The sequence below is a fragment of the Pelodiscus sinensis genome, chromosome 22, assembly GCF_049634645.1.
Source record: "Pelodiscus sinensis isolate JC-2024 chromosome 22, ASM4963464v1, whole genome shotgun sequence".
NCBI classification, from domain to species: Eukaryota; Metazoa; Chordata; order Testudines; family Trionychidae; genus Pelodiscus; species Pelodiscus sinensis.
The window spans coordinates 24,131,108-24,158,415 of record NC_134732.1 but is presented as its reverse complement, the minus strand read 5'-3'; the positions used below and the strand labels follow the sequence as shown (position 1 = coordinate 24,158,415).

Genomic DNA, 27,308 nt, shown 5'->3' with positions numbered 1-27,308 from the left:
GTAGAATTATGCATTCCTGCTGCACAGAGCCCCGCGCTCGCAGCAGAAATGAAGAGAGGTGGAGACATGCCGAGTACATTGACCACTTCAGCCTTGGGCCGGTCGCAGGAGGGCTAAGGCGAGACCCGCCTGGTTCCCAGGCCCGTTGCTAGGGGGTGAATTCCGCCTTTACGAATTCCTTCTTGCACCATCACCGGCTGGGCTTCGTGCGCCAAGAAATTCAGCCACCCTCTCTCAGAATTCATTCCGTCAGGCCAAGGCTGATCTGGAGTGTCGAATGGGATACAAGCCATAGCCACAGAGAAGTGGTTGAAGGCTCTTCCCCGTTTCCCACAGATGGTCCCTAGCTCCGGTGGTATTGATTTGCGAGATGATTTTTTTAAAATCTTGGCATTTGTTTTGAGTCCTCCCTAATAGACATAGATAATGTTTAATTTACTTTAATTAAAGATGTTGGGTTTTTAGTGGGTTCCCTGTCAGTTCCCATAACTCATTTTGATGGGAACCCATTGGATTTTAATGGGAAACCCATTAGATGAACATATTGCGATCTTTAATGAAGCGGATGTGTGATTATACAGAGAACCACCTAAAGATAATTAAAACCTATTGAGGCCACTAAGGGATAAAGTGAAATGAAGTTAGTCTTGTTTAAGACAATTAACGTAGACAATGATCGGAGAAGAAATTAAATTATCCTTGATGAAGAGAAGCTGTACAGGTGGCTAGCTACCCCAGAAAATATAGAGCACACGAGCAAGGCTTTTTAGGGAGGAAAAACCCATAATATTGGAAATACATTTGTTTTGTTACAAGCCTGGCCTCTCCCTCCCTCTCGCCTGGCATCTCGGCTCCCTTGCCGTCCCTTCCTGCTGGTGAGATGTCAGGCTAGAACAGGAGAGCCAAGAGCGTGGCAAAGAGGCACCTGAGGGAAGAAAGGGATTGAAGGCAAGGGATTTCAGAAGGATCTCATGCCAATTGGCTGGAAGGTGTCCATTCCTTGTCCCCCCCACACACTTTGTTTAGAATATGCTTCCGGTTTCAGCACAGACGCTTGCAAAGGAGCGCTGCCCGGAGGCGAATGCACCGAGCGGGAAGGGAGGAGAGCTGTGTCTGACTCCCAGCCGGAGGGCTTAAGGGAGAGGTGAGTGGTGCCTTGGGCGTGGGCTGGCCCAAGGGGAATGGCACCCACCGTGGCAGAGAATGAACGTGACGAACGCCAACGAGGCGACGTGGGCGGCTCTCCCTGCACCCAGGCTCCTCGCGAGAGCACATGCCTGGATCGCAGAGGGCAGAATCTGTTCTTGCCGGCTGCCAGCTCTCTGCCTACGAGACGCTGCTGCGGCCTCTCCAGCGTGTTCTCGCGTCAGTCTCCGCGGGCGACGTTGCCGACGTGACAAGGTGTAAACACCCGCGAGGCCTGTTCTGGCAGTGGATCTGCACCCAGGGTCTGTCTGTCTTGTAGCAGGGGAGACCTTACCAGAGCTAGCTTGGATCTAGCCTGAATAAAAACAACAGGGAAGCTGCAGTTGCTTGGGGAGAAGAACCCGGGGCCCGGGTGGGGTTGTACGGCCCCCACTCTGCTACCACGGCTGTTGTTTCTGGAGCTGGGGTAACCGAAGCCTACCCGTGCCAGCATCACACCTCCGTGGGCTTCGCAGCCATGCCCAGAGAGGCAGACTGGCCCTGCTGCCTGCATTCGGGACAATGGATTCCAAGTGGCAGTAAAGACGGGCAGCCGGACAAACCACATGAGCTCAGACGTTCTTCCAGGGTAAGAACGGTCTTGCTCAGTGAGACCAACGGTCCATCTTGCCCGGTGTCCTGTCAGCCGACAGCAGCCAATACCAGATGCCCCAGAGGGAGGGAACACAACAGAGAATCCTCACGTGATCCCTCCCATCACCCATTTCCAGACAAACAGAGGCTGGGGACTCCACCCCTACCCATCCTGGCTAATAGTCATTGATGGACCTAACCTCCACGAATTTATCTAGCTCTTTTTTGACCCCTGTTAAAGTCCCAGTCTTCACAACATCCTCTGCCACTAACACACTGATCTGGCAGTTTTCCCTCTTTAAGTCAAAGTGTTACGTTGCCACCCAGCACCGTGGGGGGCGATTTGCCAGCGGAAAGCATGTGTTGGAAAACCTTGCTCACTAGGATAGCCACCGCGTGCTTGAGAGCCTCGTGCAACGCCACGGGGAGGATGCCAGCAGGGCTAGCAACGGCCCCCAGCCCCCTGCCTGCCCTGGCAAGCAGCAAACAAGGCTCAACGGTGGCTCAGAATGATCAATAAGCAAGGGGGTTGCAGGAACCGCCCCCCCAGGATGAGTGACACGCGCAATGCCTCCCCGACCTGCTCCCGATGAGCAGGCCTTGCAGAGGCTACTGAGGGAACAGCCTGTTCTCTAGCCACAATTACTCCCCAAGACTGGCCCGGAGTTGCCTGGGAGCAGCCAGGTTTCAGACAGAGGAGGGATTTACGTGGGACACAGAGATGAACAGGCACCTGTGTCATTTCCTTCCCCACTGGGCAATGCAAGGGGAGCCTGGGTCGGAGGACAGGATGCTCCTGCCCTGCTCGGGGGCAGGGTGCAGGCTCTACCCCTATAAACCGGGACTCTCTGGGCCAGCATCAGCTGTGGTCTGTTCCAGGATCAGTGTCCCAGGATGCTGCAGGGGGGCGGAGGAGGCAGGAGCCCAATGCCCTGTGTGGGGGGGGGGAGCCCAGTGCAATGAAGTGGGGGGGGAACCCGGCACACAGTCCGGCCGGGCTGCCAGGGTAGGGGGGAGGTGGGAAGCCCAGCGCACGGTTAGCTGCAGTGTGAGGGGTGGGAGCCGGGAAGCCTGGTAGGGTGGCGGGGAGGGTGGCAAAGGGTCAGAAATTACCTCCCCAAGTCCAGCAAAATCCCTCATCTGGGAGCAGTCAGGTCCTGAGGGTGCCGGAGCAGGCGGCAGCAGCAATTAGATCTCACCGATTACGGGTGTGAGCATCGTGCTTTCGCCTGTGCACAGGGGCTCCTTTACGTTCAGTCCCAGCGGAGGCAGGGAAGCGGGTAGGATGCCGACGAGGCTGAACGGGCTCTGTGCGCAAAGCAGAGACGAGGAACCCACCTCTCCCGGCCCCGGTCGGGCAGGTCCTACACAGGCCTCACCCCAGGACCTGTGCTGGCAGGCGAGGGTGGCCGGAAGCGCATGCAGCAGCGTCAGGGGCAACAGGCGGAATTCAAAGAATGGGAACAAGCTGCGGCCAAGGGGAATTTTACTCATCTTGTGATGTCACATGTGAGTTGTACTGTTCCTTAGTAACCCCTGTGGGTGTGCCTCAGTTTCCCTGGGTGCCGCATACTCCATGGCAGGGTGATAGCCTCCCCGTCCCGGGTTAAGGCCCTTCCCAGTCAGAGCCCGGGAGAGGGGGGGACCCGTTGACACCTTTTGCCTGGGAAGCAGGATGAAGGCCGGCAGGGCCGGCTTTAGGAAGTGTGGGGCCCAATTCGAACAGTTTCGACGGGGCCCCGGCAGCCAGGATTTTTTTGTTGAAGGAAGAAAAAAAAAAAAAAACCCAAACCAGCACACACACACACACACACACACACACACACACACACACACACACACACACAGAGCCCCTTTAAATCCCCAGCTACAGGGCAGAGTCCCGCCTTCCCTGCGCTCAACTCACCCCTCCTGCGGCACAGCGAAGCCGCCGCACTCCTCCTCCGGGTCGACGCCCCCTCCCGCAGCGCACCCGGCGCACCAGCACGCTTCCGGCCTTAGGGCACAGGGCCCCAATTCCAGGGAATCGGGTGAATCGGCCTAAAGCCGGCCCTGAAGCCAGGGGAGGAGGCTGGCTGGGGGGCTGGGAGCAGATCAAACTCGGCTGGTTTGGGCGGCATGAAGAGGGCCAGGCCCTGGCTCTGGGCCCCGCCACCCCAAGGTCGATTGTACTGACGGCTCCTGGTACCTGTGCCGACAGGTCTGTGCGACGCTGTGTCCCTGTCACCTAATAACCCTTCTGTTCTCCCTGCCGGCGGGGAGTCACATCTGAGTGCAGACGGGGGCACAGGGACCAATGACTCCCCGCACTTCGGTGACCCAAGCACTTATAAGACACACACAGGCTAGCACAGAGATCCAGAGCTGAAGCTCAGGGTGTTGAGTCCAGTGGCCAGGGGGCCTTTCCCTTCCAGATGCCCTGAGCCTTATTAGCAATGTCGCCCATCTGCCGGGGCGCTCGTCAAAGGAAATTCTCCAGCACTGAAGTCTTGACACAAAGTTCAGTGTCTGGCCCTAAGTCTAGTTAGACCACAAGTTGTTTGGCTCCATGCAGAGAATATGGGGTGAAATTCAATGGCCCATGTTACGCAGCAGGTCAGAAGGGGATCAGAAAGGCCCCGTTCAGCACGTCAATCTGCGAATCTACCAAGAGCAAGACAGTGCGTTACACGGCAGCTGTGAGACTTACAAGCAGAGGTTTCCCAGGAGCAGGAAAACCCTGGCCAGACTGCAGAGAGCAGGTCACATTCAGTTCCAATAGCAGGATACATTTTTTTAAAGGCCTTGTTTGTTTTTGAAGGTATTTTCCAGCCACAGGATGCATGCCCATAAATGCCCAGCTATGTAACACATCAAAAAAAGGCAGCCTTGGATTAGGTTGCCATTGCTCTTCTCGTTACATTTGCAAAATTAAAGATGTCGACAGTCGTAGCCTCGGGCGTCAAGCATCTATTTACACAAAAAAGTCAAGACCAGACAGTCACGAAGGAGAGTCCTACAGCTGATCCTTAAATCCAGTTGACAGTGGCAGCTAACAGCAGCTTCTCGACATTAATTGACTTCTAGCCCTGCGTGACAGCTGGAGAAACAAATCGTCTTCCTTAATGTCCCAGGTCATTAACAGAAGATAAAACTGAGCAATACATTCTGCTCCAGCTGGAGAACGTTAGACCATGAGAACAGCCAGCCTGGGTCAGACCAAAGGTCCATCTGGCCAAGTGTCCTGTCTGCCGACAGTGGCCAACACCAGATGCCCCAGAGGGAGGGAACACAACAGGGAACCATCGAGTGATTCCTCTGCTGTCATCCCTTTCCAGCCCCTGACAAACAGAGGCTAGGGACACCATTCCTACCCATCCTGGCTAATAAGTATTGATTGGCCTAACCTCCATGAATTTATCTAGTTCTTTTTTGAACCCTGTTAAAATTCTGGTCTTCACAACATTCTCTGGCAAAGTTGTTCCACAGGTTGACTGTGCTCTGCGTAACGTTACGCCGGGGTCTTAACAAAGATTCTAGTTATCTTACCCATTACAAAGATAGCTTCCCCAATTATCACCTCTAATATCATTAGCTCTCAGACATTTACCTCCCCCCCCCCATCTCCCTTCTGTTCTGAAATTTGATTTGTCCTTTTCATATGTGTTCATTTTTTTAAAATTGTATCCTTTGGTATATATGGTTGTGACTATTTTCCTTCACTATTTGATCTGAGGAAGTGGGTCTGGCCCACGAAAGCTCATCATCTAATAAACCATCTTGTTAGTCTTTAAAATGCTACACAGTCCTGTATTTTGTTTCAGCTACACCAGACTAACACGGCTACATTTCTATCAGTTTCAGCCTGTGACCTTGGGTTGTGTTATTTAACTCCAGTAGTCGGGGCACTATTATGCATGCGCTTCACTTCATAGGCGTGTGCAACCGTCACTGGACTGTCAAAAGGCTTTTTGACACAATTGGGAGGCTACAGAAGTTCTGTAAATACAAACTCTGGTGAGGCAGACGCTAGGATAAATTTGCAGCCTTCACGGTGCTCAGCCGAAAGCAGGCTGGACGCTCTACCCTGGTGCCGTTGCAGTGATTTGCAAGCAAAAGATGCACAGCAACTGCATTGGGTTTTTGAAAACGGTCATCTTCCAGGTCTGGCTGTTCCTAAAAATGCCAGCTGAGCAGAGTTTACACCGGGAACCTCGGGGCTGGGCAGCGAACACTGCTGCACAGCTGTCTGCAAGCAAGAAAACTGCGGCTCTCCAGAGTAGCACACAAGCAAATCCTGGAATCTAGCACACCTCAGTGGAAGACAGCAGAAGAGTCCCCATGTCACAGCTCCCCAGCCTTGTTCAGCTCCTGCTCCTTTTAATAGCACCGGTATTAGGGAAAAGCAAGTGCCCTAAAGAAAGGGGTCAGGGATCGACAGTCCCACACAGTGACATGGGACACTACAGGAATCCCTGCTTGGCCTGTGACATTTTGTTGTCAAGCCATGCGGGGGAAAGTAAGGCAGCTGTGATTAATATTTTGTCCCTTGTTATTCATCTTTGGTGGGTCTGGCTGCTTCCACCTTGCTGACGTCAGGAAGGAGAAGGCATCCGTATGTCAGACAGGGCAGGGCGTTACAAGTGTGCGGGGGACACAAATCCCTACGAGTTAATATCACGCACCTCAGACTGCATCTGTCCCGATATAAGCAAATGCAACATACATGCCCATGAACTTCCCAAGACTCCTGTCTTAACTGCTCCCTGCTCATAAAGACACTTCAGGGCGGGAGGGGGCAGATCTTGGCTTTTGGGGGAGGAGGAAAAGCTTCAAATGGCAGGTGCAGGAATTGAAATTATTTCTCACATGCAAGACATCCCTGCCCATCCCTTCTCCCCTCCCCCCAAAAAGAGAGTTGGATTCTCTCTTCTCCCCACAACCCTGGGAAGTCCTTGGATTTTAACGCTCTGCTCGCCCTCGGACTGGTACAGCCGCTCCTTTGCCTTCCCCATTGGTACACGGATTGTAAGGAAATTCCCACTAGCGTCGACGATTCAGGAGCCAGAGGGAATGGATAGCACCCCATCTGTGCAGCAACTGGTTATGCATCGTTCCAGTCCCAATCCAAGGTGCACTCCGGCTGGTCTGGGCAGGATTTTTTTCAGTGGGGAATTACACTGAGCCTGCTAGACCCATTTCAAAGCAGACAGAGCTGGGGGAGCCCAGAATGGACTTTCCCTGCGGCTAGGATCAAGCCAGAACTGTTTCGAACCTTCTCTGACCAGCCCAACCAGCACCACAGCAAGCCCCCGCCCCGCGGAGAAACACCAATAGAACAGGCGCATCACACTTGTATATCACATTAGCACTGCGAGAGCCTATTTCCATCCCGATTCCCCACACTTACGCCTGGCTCTAAATTGTGCTTTGCAAAGAGATCTGCAGGGACCTTGTTATTTTTATTGCTGCAATAAGGCAGCCCTACAGGAGAGAGGAAAAGTGTTTAGAAGGAGAGCAAAGGCCCCGCAGGCTGCCTGCGTGTCCGCGAGGGCCTTGCTGCAGCGGCCGGGCGACCCGGCTGCTTGCTGAGGTGAGCGCTGGGTCGGCTCAGCTGGCAAAACGCGCCTCCGAAAATACAACACCGGTGCCGCCTAGCGCCAGGGTTCGCCTGCTCGGAGATGGCCTCGTGCCAGAGGAGGCAGAGCAGCGATGGACCGTCTCCTCCGCGAAAGTCCTGGCGTGAGGATCCTGGCCCGCCACTCCTCTGGGGCTGGGCGACGTAGAGGGAAAGAGAGCACCCCGTCCCGCATGACGCGCAGACCTGGAGGGGGCGTCTCACAAACAGGAACAGCCTAGGCTCGGGTCCCAGGCGACAGGTTCTTTGGGTACATCTATGGGGGGTTTTCCAAAAGGAGATATGCAAATTTGGCACTAACTTGCATATTTTCTTCCCATCGCTTTTTCGAAAGCAGGTTTTTCGAAAGTGAAAGTCGTCTTGGCTGCGGGTCTTTTGGGGGAAAAACCGCTCTTCCTAAAAAAAGGAGGTTTACACAGTTTTCCAAAAAAGGGATTTTTTTCTGAAAAAACCACGTCCAGACGACTTTCACTTTTGAAAAACCCGCTTTCAAAAAAGTGATGGGAAGAAGATATGCAAATTAGCACCAAATTTCCATATCTCCTTTCGAAAAAAAACCGTGGTCTAGACCAGTGGTCCCCAACCATTTGAGGCTGCCGGGCGCCAGGGGGCGTGGCCATTCGCCTGCTGGGTGTCAGAGGGCAGGGCCACTTGCACGCCCGGGGGCGGGGCTCTCCCATGCGTTGCACACCCGGTGCCGGTGCCTCCCCCCAAGCGCCACGCGCCCAGGGCTGGTGCCCCCCCCCAAGTGCCACGCACCCAGGGCCGGTGCCCCCTCCAAGCGCCGTGTGCCCGGAGCACGGGCGGCCAATTCGCGGCGCTCCCGGGGCCAGCGCTCACCATGTGCCATGCGCCTGGGGCCGGCTCCGGCACCATGCATGCGCCACGTGCCTGGGGCTGGGCCAGCCCCGAGCACTTGGCGGGCGCACACAAATGCCCCCGCAGGCGCCATGGCACCCGTGGGCACCGTGTTGGGGACCACTGGTCTAGACGTACCGTTTCAGTCAAGGCACTGCCTGTGGACAGCATGAAGCGGGGGCAGGGAACCTTTCTTGGGTCGGGGCTGCTGACCCACAGAGAAATCAGTGAGGGGCTGCACATACGTGAGAGGCAAAATAAAAATATCCTCATCATCAAACAACCCTCACCAAGGTGGCCCCCAACCGAGAAGCAGAAAGACGCTCCCACATTCCCCGCACACACCAGAGCCTGGGGGGGGGGGGGGGGGAGGGGAAGCCTAATAGACTCTGTGCTCCAGCCCTGCATTGGGGCGGGGGAGGGACTGGAGCACCAACGTGGGCTCCCCAATGCTGGGGGGAGCCCCGGAGGAGCAGTCCCTAAGATCTGGTGTCTCTGTCAAGATCAATCATATGTCTCTGACTGACTGCCCATCTAGACTCAGCTCTTCCCAGGCAGAACCCAAGGGGGGTGGCATGTCGTGTAACACTGAGGAAAACAAGAGGACACATAATAGCAATGGGGAAAACGTTCCCCAAGGAGCTATGGAAACAAAGTCCAGCCTGAAGAGTTTGCGGCCTGGTCTACACCCGGGGATTGGGTCGAACTTAACCCCATTAGGTCGATTTTCTATACTAAGCTCCACAGGTCCCTGGTTCAAATCTACCCAGTGGCAGTTACATAAGGCACTCCCTATTCACCTACAGGTGAGGCGGAAATGACCTTGAACATACTCCCAGCATGGAGAGTGAACTTGTGAAACTCTTACTTGCCTGGCCATGCAAAGCAGGACAACCAATCACCCAGATCCATCAGTCAAACAGGGTAACGATGGTGGATGGCGTGGGATTTCAGTAACACATTGACCATGAGACATGCTGGACCACTGGCAGAGCCAGAGTTGCTGGGGGAAAAAATTGTGCTGCTACAGAGTGAATTGGTGACGGTCTCTCTGTGCAAACAGGCGCTCAACAATCTGTACGCTAGAAAGGCCTTGATGAGGATCTATTTCCAACTCATTAGTTAATAACGTTGAACTGGAAAGTATTAAGGGTTTGGCAGGGTGGAAAATCAGAACGGGGACAGCAAATGTTGGAGACCCCCCAGGACTTGTGCCCAAAACCAGACCACACACTGGCTCTGAGTGGGATGTGTTCAGGCAGGCCCATCCCTGGGCACGAAGCCTCCTGCTGAAACATCCGCTGAACCGTTTTCCGCCAGAAATTGCTGGATCATCAGAATGCATAGGCAGTGTGTGAACATCTTGATTTCAACAAAACCGCCTATGGAAAAAAGTTTTGAAATAATTCAGTTAGACATTCCCCTTTCATTCTGACTCTCATTCGCTATTACTGATTTTATCATTTATATAGGAGATGCCCACTTAGTACAGCACTTGCCATTATCAGTGTGAAATGCTTTTAGAAGGTCATGTCAATGCTTTTATTTCATTCAGTAAAGTATTTCCGGATTTCGTCCTTTCGTCATCATTTGGGCCAAAACCAAATCGTGGCAAATCCCTGAGCACTACAAATTCAGACCAGCTCTGTTGCTGAGAAACTGCAGAGCTAGTGTCTGGGGAGAAGACTGTGTTGCCACAGCAGCTTAGGCAAGAAAGTGTGTTGGGCTAACCAGTGACATTGTGATATGATGGGAATATGGAAACTGGCACACCAACAAACAGTTAGTTCTCCCTGGTGAACAGCCAAGCTTGGTAGCTCATAGCTGTTTGCTTTGCAAGCTCCTTTGTCATTGCCACAAGGCCAGACTCAAATACTTAGGGCTTGACTTCACTACACGGAAGATCGCTGCTGCCATGATCGATCTTCCAGAATTTGATTTAGCGAGTCTAATTAAGACTCACTAAATCAAACTCAGAGGGTGCCCCCACCGGCATCCAGTATTCCTTTTGCGAGGAATAAGGGAAGCTGATGGGATCATTTGCTCCTGTCGGCCTACCGCTGTGGGGATACCGACAAGCTCAGCTTAAGGTAAGCCAACTCAAGCTACATATTCTACGTAGCTGAAGTCATGTGCCTTAAGCTGAGCTGCCGGGTCTAGTGTAGCTCTGGCCTCAGTAGCCTCACCATTGATGTTAGATTTAATACCCCTTTTAGGTTCTCTCTTGGCATGAAGAATTCACCAGTTTGGTGCAAGCTGCTTTTCATATCGCAGACCCATCCCTTTCAGAAAAATGGCAACTCGTTCTTCAGAGCATCTCCTGCGTGCACTGGCTTGAACAGACCAGCTCTGACATCGCTGTGCAACCCAGAAGGCTTGGTCTAGGAAATTAGCTTTGAGTCGTTCTGCCACCATTATCTCAGCTTCTCTTAAGATCTTAAAAGGCAGCGATTGATCTGCCCATTGCAATGGGCCTGACTAATATTTCATTACCTATCCCCACTAAAAATGTTGTTTGATTTAGGTTCAAAGAGCTCATTATTTAGTTTTTTCCCAGACAGGGGAAAAAAATGTATCAAATTCAGAAGAAGAAAATATCAAATGCTGAGCTAATTACAATTCGCCAAGTTTCAGTTGGTGTACAACGGAATCGGAGATCTTGCTCATTACCAGTTGTAGAACATAATTTCCACTGCACTGTTAATTAGTGCCAAAAAAATAACCTAAGGAATTCATACTGCATGAAACTACAAACACACATGGAAGACAGGAAACAGATAGCTGGGAAACCAGTCTTGAAGGAAATTGTCCCGGTCTGAGAATTCCAGGGAGTCACAAACCTCAGAAGGTTTTGACGTTCAGAAAGGAGAGACGTTTTAGAGGAAACTTTGCTAGAAAAATCTCAGGAATGGCCTCTCTGAGTTCAATTCAGGGTCCTTACAGGAGTCTGGGGCTGCTAAGACCCCTTCCTCTGTACATATTAGGACCACATGAGCAGAAGAGAGAGACAGCCATTTGGCAATGGCTCATAGATTATTCACTGATCTACGGAGTTGAACTTCAGCTGGTGTGAATTATCATAGCTCCATTGAGTTATAAATTTACTGCAGTTGAAGGTTTATAAACTCCAAGGTTGCTACTCAGGATTCTTTCAGGTGCATAAAACTACAAGGGTTTTCATTCTAAGCTGCGATGCATGACCATTCGAGTCATCTCCCTTCTCCTACAGCGGCCTCATCTTGGCCAGTGATCAATTCACCAGCACGTGAACCTTTGATTTCGATGCAGAAGTGCAGGTGCAGTGGCTGGGTTTTAGTGCATCTGACTGTCTGTCTGCTGGCATTTGGGCTTGTTCTCCAAGTTGGCTGAACTATTTTGAACCTTGGAATTGAACGATTCTGATTTCCACCCATACAAAATTCACACAGCCTTACTTTAAAAAAGATGCGGTGGCATCTCCAATGAGGGATAAAAACCAACAAGCATAAATGAAGTATACATTCTGTATGACCTCTTCCCACAGCTCAACAAGATAGACAGCCAGCAGGGATGCATTAAAACCAATGGCAGCCCCAGACTGCTTAAAGAGAAGACAGACACCAATAACCAAATATGTTGCCATAAAATTTATTGGTCTGTCTGGATCCAACTGTATTTGACATCTTAGTGCAGCCTGGAAATCAGCTCCAGTGCCTCAATCTATTATTCACCGTTCCTCCCAAATCTAGGGAGATCCGCAAACGACAACATCTTGCTTTCTACATTCCCAGGCACGTCTTTCGTGTAGTATAACAAGCAGAAAGAGCAGGACCTGCCAGTGTCGTCTCCGACGGTACACGCTCCTTTATTAAATTGCCTTTCATCTTGAAAGGCGTCTGTGAATGCCTCCTTTCCCCACTCCACGCCTGTCCTCCGGCCAGTTTTCAGTCAGCCAATTCCTCCCCTTCCCAGCTCCCCACCTTCCGGCATTAACCTTTGGCGTGGGACCCCGTCAAACACCTGTCTGAAGATCCAAGCTTCGCCTGGCTGCCGCTTTGCCTCTTGTCTACATCGACAGGATGTATGTTCTAAAAAGGCCATTTCCAAAAGCGAGAGAAGCAGAAAAGGTCCTTTCCAGAAACTGCAGTGGCTAGCTTTGGTCCAGCTGTGCATCTCTCAACAGGCCACCTTTCATCCAGGAAAGCATTTTCTAAGACTTCCCTTCACCTGAAGGGAAATGAATTTGTCTGCAAGACCCTCGTGCCGGTCTAGGTCGTGCCTTACATAATGGTGGGAGGTTGGACGCCTTCCACCTTTGAGGACTCTCCTGCAACACACTCCAGGCTTTGTGAAGCGCCTGCTAAAACCTTTCCAATTTGTAGCCCTCGTTCCTTTAACCTTTTTCATAAGAGACCCGGCGAGGAGGAGGGATTGGCCCCAACCCGACACTTCTCGCTCTCCAGCTCTGGTCTCTGCAGCTTCACTTCCGATTGCGTTCTCTGCTTTGGAGCAACAGAGTCTGGTTTCCACCTTTCTACTTACAGCGGCGATCAGGGAGGCTCTTCCGCAAGTCAGACGGATGCTGCCGGCCGAGAGCTCTGGCTGGCAGGCCCGTCCGCCTCTTCCGCCTCCACTGGATTCCGGTAACAGAGTGTCCATCTTTGCACTCTCTCCCCTCCTTCCTGCTGAAATGTAGCCCCCCCCCCCACTCTCGTGGCTCACTCAGCCCCGACTGCGAAAATGCCCCCAATTATCTAAGAATCCCATATATCCTGCTCAGTCTGAGCATCGCTACCCCATTATCCTCCTGCTCAATTCATAGCTTCTCCTGAGGCAAGGCAGTAAACCTGTCTGAACAGAGCACTTTATATCCACGTTGGCTCTCCCTGCTCTCCAGAGAGCCTCTCGGAAGCCTCCACTTCACTATCGCCTTTGCCTCGTGTCATTCCTACAGATGAGTGCGCACAACCCACGGCCTCCCTCCTGGCGTGCCTGATGGGGACCAAGTACCAGTCTGATGGCCTCCAGAGCCACGTACCGAGGCGTTCTCAGGCCAGCACGTCGCCTGGCACCATTAGAAACAGCAAACACATTCAGGTGACTTCGGAGGGGCTAGCGACAATATACTGGACAGGGTGGTTGCAATTTCTTTGTCTATTTCCTTCTGTCAAAGGAGCTGCCCCTTTTAAACTGCAAGGAAGAAGAACTGAACTGTCTTGGCCCGAGTTTTGAGTCGCTGATGGGGCTGGGCAGGAAGAAGGTGAATGATCAGCCAAGGATAACTGGGGTTTCTAGAGCAGAGAGTAAACACTTCTCTACCCGCCGAGCACATAGGTAGAGAGGCCTAGGATTCATTGAACTGGGGAGAAAATGAAAACCATTCCACTCAGGGAGCTCCAGGGCGATTTGCAGAATACACCGTGGCTTCGTTAAGCCGACCCTTTGCTCTGACTTGAGCGGGGTCATTGGTACGTCTAGACTCCGCTCTAAAATCGAAACAAGATATGCAATTTGCACTACTAGCATGTCTTATTTTGACTTTATTTCGAAACAAGCTATTTTGAAATTTGGCGCATCAATGCGGCGCTTCATTTCAAAATAAAGCACTATTTCGAGACATCCCTTATTCCCCGTGGATTGAGGTTTACTGGGATGCTGAAATAGCACCTCCGTTATTTCGAAATAGCGGACGCGTTCCTTGGAACGGGGTAGCTATTTCGAGATAGCCTGGCTGTCTGGATGTATCCATTGCTTGGGCTGCAATCCATCCCCGACCATGCGAATTCCCACCCAGGCTCCTTTCCTTCCCAATCTGTCGGATAAAGGCAGGATGAGAACAACGGCTTTCCAGCCAGCCGGCGGCGTGGAGCAGCTGCAAATGGAGTCCTATGGAAGTCTGCCTCCTGCAGCTTTTAAAGCTACAGCCACAAATCATGGTTTTGCCCCAATGGGGCAGAAAGGAGCAGGGCGCCGGAGCACGGCCCAACATGCAAAGCAGCTCCATGGACCTCTCCTGTCCTAAGAGCAAGTGGCGGGTCTCCTTGGGCCTGCCTGTATTCCCCGAAAGCCCCCTTGGTCCTGCAACCCTGACTCAGCCCTGTGTGTTTTCAAGGGGTCTCAGCAGGGGCTTAACCCCTTCCTTGCTGGAAAGAGCTCAGGTTTCTGCCTCCTGTGGCAAATACGGTGTCCTAGAGGAGAGCTGGCAGCTTGGATCTCTCATAGTGCCATGCGGAGCTCACTGCATTAAGCTCAGCATGGCAGACAGAAAACGGAGACATGAGATGACTTATCCAGAGTAACGCAGAGGAGCAGAACTCCGAGCGCGTGCTCCTCCGCCCGGCACCAGAACCATCAGAGCATCCGGCCCGCCGTGCGCGGAAGGCCGTTTCCTTCCCTTGCTCCTGCCCTCCGAGAGAGCCAAGGTCACAGCGATTGAGCGACAAGCACCAAAAAAGAGACAATCAGGGCAGTGGACAAGACAGAGTCAGTCAATGTTATCACAACTAATGCAGCTCGTTAGAAGAGTTTTACATTCAAAGCAAATGAATAGCTAATGAGATTTCCCCCCAGGTGTAATTAGCAATAGGCTTTGCATGACTCTAAAAATACCCTCACTTTAAAAAAAATAAAATAAAGTAACTGCAGATATCTGGAAGCTCTAGTTACACTTAATGAAGAGAACAAAGCATATTGAAAAGCAAGAATATTTTAATTGTGTTTATTTAGCCTTCAGCAAGGGAGCCAAGACATTTTCACAATCAAATTAATTCTGAGCGGCTCCCATCTAAGTTGTCCGGCCCACAGTTACAGCCAGGCTGCTCACATGCAGCGGGCGGTTTAGTGATCAGGCAGTCAAATGACTAAATGAAGCATTGTTCAAGGAAACGAACCTATCTTTTTACCAAGCTTCCCCCACCCCCTTTCTGGGGCCCTTCAGCATGAAAGAGCCTATAGAGCCAAAAAGAAAAACACGGCAAATATGGTTGGGCAAATATCATTATTAATATAAACTTCACCCTTTTTCACCCCATTCCCTCCTGCTCCCCTGAAAAAGCGCGGAATAAATATTCATTTCCCTTCAAAATTCTAAATGACTGAAGTGACATTAACATCCATATTCACAGCCAATGAGCTGGTGAGACGACGCTCACGTTACTAAGTAGCTTTGAAGGATTGATTTCGTTCTGTGACAATCAGCCGGAGCTGGCCACACAGCCGACCCCCGTCCCTCGGAAGAGCACAGGCTGCTGTTTGGTACACTTACGATTGCAGAGACATTTGGGGGGACCCGGGCAAAGATTTGAAACTGAGGCCCTTATGCTCACTCCCCCCCCCCCGCCCAAAAGGCACTACCACTCAGCTGAGGCTAGGGGGCCAGGACGGGGTAGCAAAGCAAGGCTGCCCCACACTTATCCCACAGAGGTGGCTCTTGTCCCATGGGGCTGAGCCTAATTCCCTGCTCCAGGTGTTACAGCCTGGCACATCCAGTCGCAATGCTACTTGGTTTGGAAGCCCTCTCAAATCAGGGGGTGGGGGATTGGGGCAAAGTGTGCCACCTGCCCCTCCCCTGCAGCTCTGCCCCCCAAGCGAGAGCTTAGCCACCAAATCCTGGCTTTGCAGAACACTCGCCGTCCACGCGCAGAGGTGAGAACTCAGGGGACAACTCAGCTGCATGTCTGAGGACTAAGCTACCGCTTCCTGGGCTGTGGGGAGCCACCGGATGCTAGGGATGTTAGACTGCAGGTAACTGATTAACCATGTTATGGTTACACGTGGAGAGGCAGCCAGCTCCCAGGGAGCCAGTGTGAAGCCAGTTCCTGGTGCGCACCAGCTCTTGCCTACCAGACCAGGAGCCGCGTAGCAGTTTGGTTTACACGGCTACACTCTCACATCCCTACTTGATGCCTACAAACAAGGTGCCTTCACCGAGGGCTGGGGTCACCCACTAAAAACAAAGTCACTGTCCATGGTGGAGAATGGGCCGTTGGATCACCGCAGTAGCGTTGGGGCACACAGGAATCTAAAGACCAGTCAGTCCCAAAACTGTGCTGACCTTTCACACTGGAGTCACTGGGAGGCCAGCTTATGGGCCCTTGAAATGAATCGACAGGTTCCCATTGGCTTCAGTACACACTGGATCAGGCCCATGTAGGGACGGCAGAGACCAGGTAATAGAATCCATCCTGATCAACGGCTTTTTTGTTCTACATGCCAGAGCTAGCAAGGAGAGCCCCAGGTCTAGGTGAAATACTTTAGTTCAGTGGTCCCCAACATGGTGCCCGTGTGTGCCATGGTGCCCACCGGGGCATTTACGTGTGCCCGCCTAGAGACCAGGGCCGGTCCGAGCCATTCTTGCGCTCTGGGTCCTGGGTGCCCCACCTGGACTAAAGCCATGTTTTTAATGCTACCGTTTACTTCCCTCCAGCCTAGGTAAGGAATAGGAGAAGAACGTTAGAACATAAGAACAGTCAGACTGGGTCAGACCAAAGGTCCATCCAGCCCAGCATCCTGTCTGCCGACAGTGGCCAATGCCAGGTGCCCCAGAGGGAGTGAACAGAACAAGAAATCAAGTGATCACCCATTTCCAGCCTCTGACAAACAGGCTGCCCCTCTGGTTAATAGCCACTGATGGACTAACCTTCATGAATCTAGCTAGCTCTTTTTGGAACCCTGATGGTGCAGAGAAGATTTCTTGGGGTATGTCTACACTACCACCCTAGTTCGAACTAGGGTGGTTAATGTAGTCATACGAACTTGCAAATGAAGCCCGGGATTTGAATTTCCCGGGATTCATTTGCATGTTGCCGGGCGCCGCCATTTTTAAATGTCCGCTAGTGCGGACTCCGTGCCCGCGGCTACACGCGGCACGAACTAGATAGTTCGGATTAGGCTTCCTATTCCGAACTATCTAGTTCGTGCCGCGTGTAGCCGCGGGCACGGAGTCCGCACTAGCGGACATTTAAAAATGGCGGCGCCCGGCAACATGCAAATGAAGCCCGGGAAATTCAAATCCCGGGCTTCATTTGCAAGTTTGAATGACTACATTAACCACCCTAGTTTGAATTACGGTGGTAGTGTAGACATACCCTTGCTTTGTTGCCTCACTAGCATTACACGGCTAGATGTCTGGGGAAATATGATACATTTATGTACAGGTTGGACCTCCCTGGTCCGGCTCCCCCAGGACCTGCATGGTTCCAAACCAGGGAGTTTGCTGCACCAGGGAAGATCAATGCCTCTTGCTGGCTGCCAGTAAGGAATGCACTGCAAATTTCTTGTGGCTATTCGGACGCCCGTCCTAGCGCAGGAAGCCTGGGTTATATGAAAGCATGGAGGGGGACCAGAACAATGGGAACGGCTCAGAAAAGCAAATCTGTGTATTCATGCTGGTGGGTTTTTAATTCACGTGCTTTCCAGAAAGAGCAAGGGGCAGAGAAACCAAGAAAGAGTCTAGACAATGAAAAAAAAAAAAAAAAAAAAGGATGAAAGATGCGATTTTAGTCATATTATTATTTTAAAATAGTTCCTAAAAAGTCCCATCACTATCCCAACGAATGAGGCTCTCTGGTTCCTGTAATGGGACATCCCAAGCCGCGTGTCTGGCTGTGCTTTGTGGACGGCCTGCAAGAACTTCACTCACTTGGCTCTCCCTTATGCTCCTGCTGCACCCACCCCATGAAAATGTTTCTGGGAATTTGATCTTGGTCCAGGAATCCAAAGAACTGCAGCAGCTCGTCTCTTCCCAGGGCTCCAGGTAGTCAGATCCCATCCATGTCCTTGGTGCCCCCATGCCTGGGTGGCTGGCTTCCTCCAAAGCTCTGCCAAGGAGAGTTAATTAATTCTGACCATTCCTAACCGTTTTCTAGGTCAGAAATTGGTGATTCAGCTTCATTAATTTGATTTCTAATGTTTTCATCCTTTGCACTCTCTGCTCGATTAGCTTCTTGAAATTTCGTTTCAGTAAGTGGGATGAGCAAGGCAGAAACTTCCAAAGCAATTTTCCTCATTGACACTTGGAGGGCCAGTTACAGCGCTGCCCTCTTGGACATGTGGGGGGGAGGACAGCTGAGGGATTTAATCTGATTTCACAAGCTCCTTGATGGGGTTCAAGGACTGGGACTGCAGCAGTCTGGGCTGCTCGGCAAACAAAAGGCTGGGATTGCTGTTTTGCTCAGGCTGGTGTAAATTGGGAATAACTTCACGGAAGGCAAAGGAGTTAATGACACCAGAGTAAAACCGGCTTGGAAGAAAATCATGCCCAAAGTGCATTGGAGAAGAGGAAAATGCATGAATGCCTGAATCCCTCTCCCCCCGCTTTAAATCAAGATTTGCATTGATCCACACATGTATGAGCACAGGTTATTCGTTGATTGCATTTGCCAAAAGGCCAAGAAGCGATACGTATTATACAGAAATGTATCGTAGTTCCTGTGTAATGCTAGGGAGGCCACAAAGCAAGTGATCTCGGCTGCACCATCAAAAGATGCTTATCCTCCTGTTCTCCAAATGCACGTCTTCCTCCAGATTTACATGTTTAAACAGGTCATTGCTATAAAATCCCCCACCAAATGCACTGAGTGAGGAGAAAGTGAATTTACTTTCGTAGCCATGGGCGTAAGACTTGGTGGACAGGAATTGTGGGCACTCGTTCAGTTTCTTGTAGTTTTGATTGGAGAACTTTTTCCGCCTGTACTTAAGCATGGCAACACCTGGGATTTCCAGACAAGCAGATGGTCAAGAGACCTGTTCATATTGGACAGCCTGTAGGGTTGCCAGGTGGCTGGTATTGACCTGGACAGTCCGGTATTTTCACCTCCTGTCCAGTAAAAAAAATTCAGAAAATACTGGACACCTAAAATGTCCAGTATTTTCTGATTTTTCCCCAGCCAGGAGGCAAAAATCCTGGGTGCTTACAGGTTCCGCAGGGGAGCTGTAGACAAGATGGCAGCTGGCCACCGGCAGCCTGGTAGGGCCAAAAAAGCCTCAAAAGCATTTCTTAAAGGGGCCACGCTTTTTAAAATTTATTTCTTAAATTTTTTTGCTTAACTTTCGAGGTCCTTTTTTTTGCTCCCCTTTCCCCCCCCCCCCCCAACACAATTTTTTCCCCAGTGTCTTGTTTTTTTTTGGGGGGGGAGGTTTCAGTATTTTTGGTTAAACCATCTGGCAACCCCAACAGCCTGGTGTTCGGAGGAGCTGGTCATAGATTTAGTCCTGGGGGAATGCTGCAATTGGTGCATTTGGGACCATAGTGGGATCCCCTCGTCGGGCTCTCTAGGCCAACACGATGTGAGAGAAGCAGTCGAAGCCATCCTGAGCTCATTCTCACGGTTTGCGTTTCTTCACAGGTTTTGACACACTTTGCATTAAACTATCCTGCACTTTTTCTTATTCAGCCGTGCTTGGCCGTCGGTTATCCTCTGCTACGGAGTCAGAACGAAGCTTTTGCTGCCCCTAGATCTTTTTTCTTCACCTTGACTTTTCACAACGACTACACAGACCCTGAATAGCCAGAATTTTGCTCTCCCCTGGATTATCTCTTCCGAGGGCCCAGGACTAGTAGATTTTGTGGAGCCTCCCTAGGCGCTCGAGTGGAGCCAAAAGGGAGGGGTTCAGTGGGTGAGAGGGGGCTGCCAAGGAGCAGGCTGAGGATGGGGGTGCAGGTGAAGAATGTAGGTGGAGGAGCGGGCTAAGGGTGCAGGCTCTGGGAGACAGGGGGCAGGGATGGGGGCATTTTCTTGGTGCAGCTCCCATTTGGTGATGGTGGTGGCGGCGCGGGTGGGGGAGGTGGTTCTGCATAGCCCCCCCACTGGAAAGCACTGCTCCCCGTTGCTCTCATTGGATGCAACTCCCGGCCAAATGGAAGCGGGAAGGGAAAAATCGACCGGCAAGTGCAGCCACAGAGAGCTTTCCTGAGCTAGGAGCAACGCTGCAGCCCCTACAGCCCCTTTCACAGTCCAGCCTGGCCTCCAGCTTTATACAAAAGCTGCCTAACTAGAACACGTCTCGTCTCCCAGTCACTGCAAGACTGGCCTAGACTTTGTAAGGTTATTTTAATTAGATCACACGTTAAAGCATGAAAGGCAAAGGCTTCCCACCAAGACCACGTGCTCTCATTTTCCACACGCAGAAGCTTACCAAATAAAACCGTGCACTCGTAGGACACAAGGCATTAATGTGGAGCTAAATCATGTCCTCTCATGGACAAGAAGAGAGATGGAAAGAGCTGGACTGCTTTCCCCGACAGACCACCAAATACAGGATCCCCACTTTTAGTTATTACTGACCTGGGCCGGTTTTAACCCAGTGACCCGGAAATGAAAGGATCCGCATCTTATTCCGCTCTCTGGAGTGACTCAGGATGGAGGGGCGGGGGAGAGTCTCTTCCAGCTAACAAACACCACACACTTCACACACGTGGCTTTGTTGAAATGAGAATGCCCTGAATTTGGAGGATACCTGAGATGCTGCACTATACACTGGTGTTTTGAGTTGCCAAGGTACGCAATCAACAGAGTAATTGGGCTTATAAAACCATCCCTTGGGCTTATAAAACCATTGCTTCAGCTCTGTTCAATGCACCGGGGGGGGGAGGAGGGCAGGAGGAATCAATATTAGTCAAATGCTCAAGAACAACATTTTATTTTCAAGTTGCTAAGAGCGAGGCTGATGAGAAAGTAAGAAGAAAGCGAGGAAAAAAGTCCGAGGCTGTTGAACTCTCATTCAGGGACGTTTGTCTTCATTCTCCAGCTCTGTGGGAGAAATACCTCCATGTTTCGCTGAATTCACCTGAACATTCATTGTGAATCTCAGCTTCAGCCACTGAGTTCGCATTTGGGTTTCTCTCGGGGACTTTCAGGTGGTTTCAACGTAACCACAAAAGCGGCCCACATTTGCAGATAGTCTACTGAACCTGGGCTGTGTTTAGAGAGTTGTGGAGAAAGCCAAAAGCAGGCCCAGCACACCTGGCTTGTGTGTTCTGTGAAACCGCAGTAACATCACACCTGGCTTGTGGCTTTCACTGAACATACATCACACACTCAAAAAAAAGTTGCAGTCAAAAGAATATCTTGGGGTTACACTATTTTCTAGGAAAGGAATTGAAACGCGCACACACACAGAGCACCACACACCCCGAGAGGCCGCACACCCACAGCTGCGGCTCGACAAATGAAACAGCCATCTCCGCAGCTCAGCTTTTCATGTCAGACGCGCCAATGAAAACGTGCTCGAGTGGTCTCACTGCTCAGACATGTGCAACCTGGACCCTTGGCGGGACTCATTGTTTGCTCGCAAAAGGCCCATTGAACGCCGAGCAGGCAGAGCACAGAGCGGAGTCCGAGGACAATGGGCCGCCTCGCTCATTCACCACCAGAGGCCCAGGAAATATTTGCTCCTCCAGGAGAGCAGCAGCCATCTCTTTTCAACGCGCCCTTGGCTGGGTGCAGAGTGACAGCTGAATCCCCGGCAGCGCGGCTCTCCAAGAGCCCGCGCTTGGTCGCGTTGCCAAGAGTAGGCCGTTGCATTCAGGGCCCCGACACAGCTGCAGTTCCTGGGAGGTCCTGCCATTGTCCTGCCCAGCAGAAAGATGTCTCTCCCCTCCCTTCATAGCCCTCAATCATGGCGCGATACAGGCCGGCTGAATAAAAATGTCAGCAATAAGCAGCAAGCAGATGTGAAGGGACCATGTTCTCTGACCTGGATTCACCTACCACGTGAGGTCAATGCTGCTTTGAGAATACCCTCGGGAAAGACACCGGTTTTGGGGGGGAGGGGACTCTGCCAATTTAACCACCGTACGCCTGAAGTGCAGCCCAAGTCTGAGGGGAGGCAAGAAACTTTTCCAAGACGACGGCCAGGTAAAGGGCAGCATTCTAGACATTTCATGTGGCTTCTAGTCAGGCTCTCGAAGTTTATCGCACTCACTCCTCCACCCCCAATTTCATTCAGTTTCCTCCTGCCCATTAAAAACAGTGACTTTGATAATAAAACAGTTGCAGCAACAATCTTAGATCACAATTTAGGCTTTTGGTAAAAAATTGTAGGGTTTTGTAAACCTAACAGAAGTGTCACCGTGAAGAAGAGAAAAAGAAAGCAGGCTTTGGTTTTGATGAAACGGTCCTCGGCATGCTTGCAAGTCTGCTGTGGCATCCCTGAGGCTGGTATGTGTGAGTATGGAAGTGAAACAGACAAGAAAACAGACATAAAACTAACTAGCCTAGTTTCTCTGCCCCAAGTAAACAAGATACAAAGAGAAAGAGGGAATTCTGGGAGGAAGTGGGGCAGGAGTCCATGTGTGTTCAGGAAGGAATCCAAAAGCAAATTTTGCTCCAACAGTGTGTGTGATACTTTGGCATTCATGCTCCATGCACGCTAGAACAGCAGAGATTCATTAGCAGGAATGCTCGCATTTTAAGCTTGAATATTCACCACAAACTAATCCAACCATATGACTGTAACAATCTAAACTGCTACACATAGTCTGGTAGCACTTTAAAGGCGTGGGCACACAAAAGCTCATGATCCCATCTACATGTTTGGTGAGTCTTTAAAGTGCTACCAGACTATTTGTTGTTTTTTAAGCTTATCCTGTACAGACTAATTTGGCTACCCCTCTGAATCTACACTGTCAGCACGTACATTGGCTAGTCAGGAAATTGGCATGTGGGCTTACATCGTTCACCTGTGCAGCGGCTGGTAGGACTGGGACATAGGTCGCAGGGCCTAGTGGGTAGTATCAGGAAGGGGGCTGGGTCCCTATGCTGGCCAGGGCTCAGAACCAGAAGTCAGGCCCTGAGAGTTCAATGCCAGGAGCCAGGCCGAGTCAGGAAACCAGGATCAGAGGCAGGGCGGATAGTGTAGGGTGGGCAGACAGGAGCAGGATGGACCCCAGTTGTACAGACAATTTCTGGTTTAAGAAGGGAGAATGGGCCAGACAGGTGCCAGTGTCCCACCAATCCACACCCATGGGTGGAGTCTTCTCTCTGAGCTGGCCTTTGAGGCGTCCCACTTCTACCTCATCCCCGTTATCGGCTGGGTAGCAATTTGGAGGGGATGACACCTAGGGAGCCAGGTTTGAGACCCGGCATAGGCCCAGCATGGGTAGTAGAAATCTGAATTAAACGGTTGATCCTTAGACACAATGTACTAGAAAAGGAGGGGAGAGGAGGAACACAGGTCTATCAATAAAGCAGGGACCGTAATCCAGGGGAAGTTGTGTGTCACGTGGGCATCACAGCAGGAGTTCTAAAGAAGGGGCCACACTCCTGAATATAGAACAGGCCGGCGGCTTCCTTACACGATGTATCTCAAGCATCCAGCTGGATCCGAGACAATTCTGCATTAGCTGGATGTTAGCCAGAGGTACTAAGCAAGGGTGGAAATACCTGAACTGCAGTGATGATCATTTCTCATGCAGATCAGGGTCAGAAGTAAGGGCAGGAACACAAGTATATCAGAGATGAGAACAGCTGACTTTGGAGGGGTATGAAACAAAGCCGAAGGAAATTGGCAGGGATTCAACAGTGCCAGAGAAATGCACAATGGGAAGGGTTTAACACACAGTCAGGGAGTCATTGTACTAAAATAATGCCACTTTAACATTTTTAGACATCAGAATTCTTCCCATGCGCTTGCTCAATTAGTGGTAAAAACTAGTGATGTTCAGAAGGAAACAGCATTGCAATCTGCCCTAAGTGCCAATGTTTGCAAAGACACTGGATCCACAACATGTGATGAAGCCAAAGAGAAGAGGGACCTGTGCTAGGAGGGGGAAGTAACGTAGACGCTGCAGGAGTGAAAGCCACTAGCAGAACCACACAGAGAAGATGGTCTTGGGGCAACATACTCCTGCCATTTTCAATGTGGAGAAGAGAAAGAACCAGTCAGGTCAAAAAGGCTCGAATCAGTGACACCACTGAGACTAAACTGAATGGATGGGAGAATTTCTCACCCACACTTGAAACAAGTTAAATGCCAGGGTAGAGGACACAATCGGAGCTATTGAAACCACAGTCGGAGACAATGAGAGGGAAGGAGGCACCGTAAAGCTTAAAACCAAAGCGGATTCTTCCCACAACTGGCTCCCAGAGGCCTTGCAAACTGCAGGGAAAAACAAGAAGGTAAAAATAGATTCAACTTGGATTCACAGTAACTGCACAACAGGGATCATATGGAGCGGAGAGAGGGACACCATCAAGTGTCTGAGTTTTAAAAGTGAAGACCGGGACCAGGTTGGTGAATTTGGGAAACTGTTTCCTGAAAGCTGCCCCGACACAAGCCAGGAGGGGCCCTCTGTCATACACCCCGGCTGCTTGACAATTGCCCCGACAAAGGGGGCAGGGTGCCATTGGGGCAGGGCACAGTATGAACTGTAGAGGGCTACAAGCTGGACTCTTGTGACATGCTCTACACGCTGAACAGTTACTCGCGTTGCTTGGAAATGGCGTGCGCCTCCCAGGGATGCTGGGTAGCACCGGTGATCCAAACGTGGGGGCATCGGAGCACGAGGTTCTCAAAGAACTGCTCTCCCCCTCCCCCACCTAGCCAAAAGAAATGCCAAGTCTCCTTTCTGCTGCCTGGTTCTAAAGGATTTGAGTCACAGACCTTGCTGAGCTTATGGCTGTGAAATCATCGATCGAGTATCTAAAAGGGTGTCATAAGGAGGAGGGAGAAAACTTGTTCATCTTGGCCTCTGGGGATAGAACAAGAAGCAATGGGCTTAAACAGCAGCAAGGGAGGTTTAGGTTGGACATTAGGAAAAAGTTCCTAACTGTCAGGGAATAAATTGCCCAGGACGGTTGTAGAATCTCCATCTCTGGAGATATTTAAGAGCAGGTTAGATAAATGTCTCTCAGGGATGGTCTACAGCACTGGGTCCTGCCATGAGGGTAGGGGGCTAGACTTGATGACCCCTCGAGGTCCCTTCCAGTCCTAGTATTCTATGATCACGTCTGGCCCCCTCATAACAATCATGAGACTGGCTAAAATGTCATACATTTGGGATTTTCCTTCTCTGCCTTGAGCCCTCAGGCTGCATTCATTTTATGTTTCCAGACTTTCTCCCACAGCCGCAAGGCTTCAAATCCTCCTTTTTCAAATGAGCGATGATGCTGCATGATAAATCTCTCTTCCAGCAGCCAGGGCAGTAAGAAAATCACCACGCAGCACAAGTGTTGGCAGCACTACGAACAGAGTGTAGGCTATCCCTTCTTACAGGGATCTCAGCCCAGCTATCGCCTTGGCCCCAGAGAGCACCTTCTTTGCCTCAGGAAGAGTCTCTAATCCAGGAGTGGGGAACCTGTTTTGGGTCGGTGGTCACTGACCCACAGGAAAAAAAAATCAGTCCAGGGTCGCACACAAGCGAGAAGCCAAAAAACCCCATAAAACCCTAAATCCTGTTCCGCTCACACACCAGAGCCTAGGGGGCCCAGGCTAGTAGATTTTGTGTGCTCCAGTCCCACAGTAGGTGCAGGTTCCTCAATGCTAGGAGGGGAGCCCAAGTCTTGGGGGCCAGATCCAGGCAAGTCGGGGGCCGCATCTGGCCCCTGGGCCTGAGTCCCCCACCTCCGCTCTAATCAGAGATAAGGCAGAGAGGAGGAATTTGGCAAACTCTCCTGCTACTCTCACAGCTCCTTATACCCAGAACCTTTCAGAACAAACACCTAACAATAGCACCGTGTTGTGTCTTCCTAAGACTGAACATTTGCTTGCACGCCACACAAAAGAAATCGGAAGGCTATGAAACAGCACCACCTGGGGGTGCATACAATAACTTCAGTGTATCAGGCACACCCAGACCTGGGGCATCGACATGCCCGCCGAAAGAGTGTGTTTCATAGCTTCGTGCTCTTGGGAGCGCTAGTTTTCCAGATTGCCCTACTCTTGTGCCCGGGGAGGGGGTGGAGAAGACAGCCCAAGTCAGTCTCACCCCTACCAGCACATTTGCAGCTTTTAATTGGACAATTGTTTTTATTTAATGAGGCCGGGAGACAAAGCAGCCTGGAAAAAGAAGCAGGAAGGGGAGAACCTCTAATAAATGGGAGTCAGGTTAACGGCTAGAAAATTCACTTGCATTGGCCAGCAGTTTGGGGTTTATCATCTAGACACCCAGCAAGTACATGGACCCCGACAGGCTCCCAAACCTGGGAAAGGTCCTATATCAGCAGCAGGCAAAGGTAGATCTTCCCCCAAACACTGGAGCATTTGACCGTGCTGGGCTTATATCTGAGTGGAGCCATATGACTTCTCCGAGTAACACCCTTCTAATGGAATCCAGAAACGTCTGGGTGGAGCACGGGGCAGCAGGAGAGGAGGTGAAGTCATTTTGATTGGGAGCCCTGGCTTCCAGCAGCACACTGCGGTCTGAGCCGCGTTCCTGCGGCCATCGCTTCGGAGAGATTTTTTTTGGAAGCGGTTTATAACTCGGCGCCGTGCTGGGATCCAGAGGAGAGGCCAGGCAATCTGGTGGCCCCAGGGCCCGGCTGGCAGGTGAGAGCTTGGGGCGAGGAGGGCTGTGGGCGACTTGTGCACTTTGGGACAGGGGGGTGGGAGGAGAAGGAAAGCGAAGACGGCACCTGGGGCGGCTGGGCAGAAAGCAGAGCAGCTTCTCCGAGGGACGCGGGAATACGCAGGGAAGCATCCGGCCTGCCGGCGGACGGGTAAGGAAAGGCTCCCGCGTGATTTATGAAGGTGCCTTTTAAGGCTGTGATGCCGCAGAGGCTTCCAATGGTCAAATCCCAAGGAACAAGCAATGGCAGCAAGGCCCTGCCTGCTCTGGAGCACAGTCCACAGGCTAGTGAGTATACAAAGCCAGGCAGCCCCCCAACAGAACCACAACTGCTCCTGTGTTACCCATCCCTAGTGCAAATAGCAAGAGGGTCCCCTCTCCCGGGTGTAGCCACGGCCCGATCCTCTACGAGAGGAGGCGAGGGCTTCCCCTTCGCTGTGCCCAGGATGTCTACGGGGCCAGCGCACGCACCGGAACACGTTCCAGCAGCCCTGGATGCAGCATGCGGCTACTTACCCACCATGCCATGAATCCCACGGACGGCTGGCAAAGACCCCGCTGGGGAAGTCA

At 51.4% G+C, this 27,308-nt stretch overlaps 2 long non-coding RNA genes across 3 annotated transcripts in view; one reads left to right on the top strand and one right to left on the bottom strand.

The window, feature by feature from the left end:
• Positions 1-27,308, bottom strand: part of LOC142819336 (uncharacterized) — a 114,073-nt gene that overhangs the window by 51,948 nt on the left and 34,817 nt on the right. The window lies entirely within an intron of this gene.
• LOC142819337 (uncharacterized) overlaps positions 26,575-27,308 on the top strand; it is a 39,957-nt gene continuing 39,223 nt past the window's right edge. The window contains exon 1 of the long non-coding RNA XR_012897199.1: positions 26,575-26,719. This is a non-coding gene — a long non-coding RNA (uncharacterized LOC142819337). The remainder of the gene's footprint in view (positions 26,720-27,308) is intronic.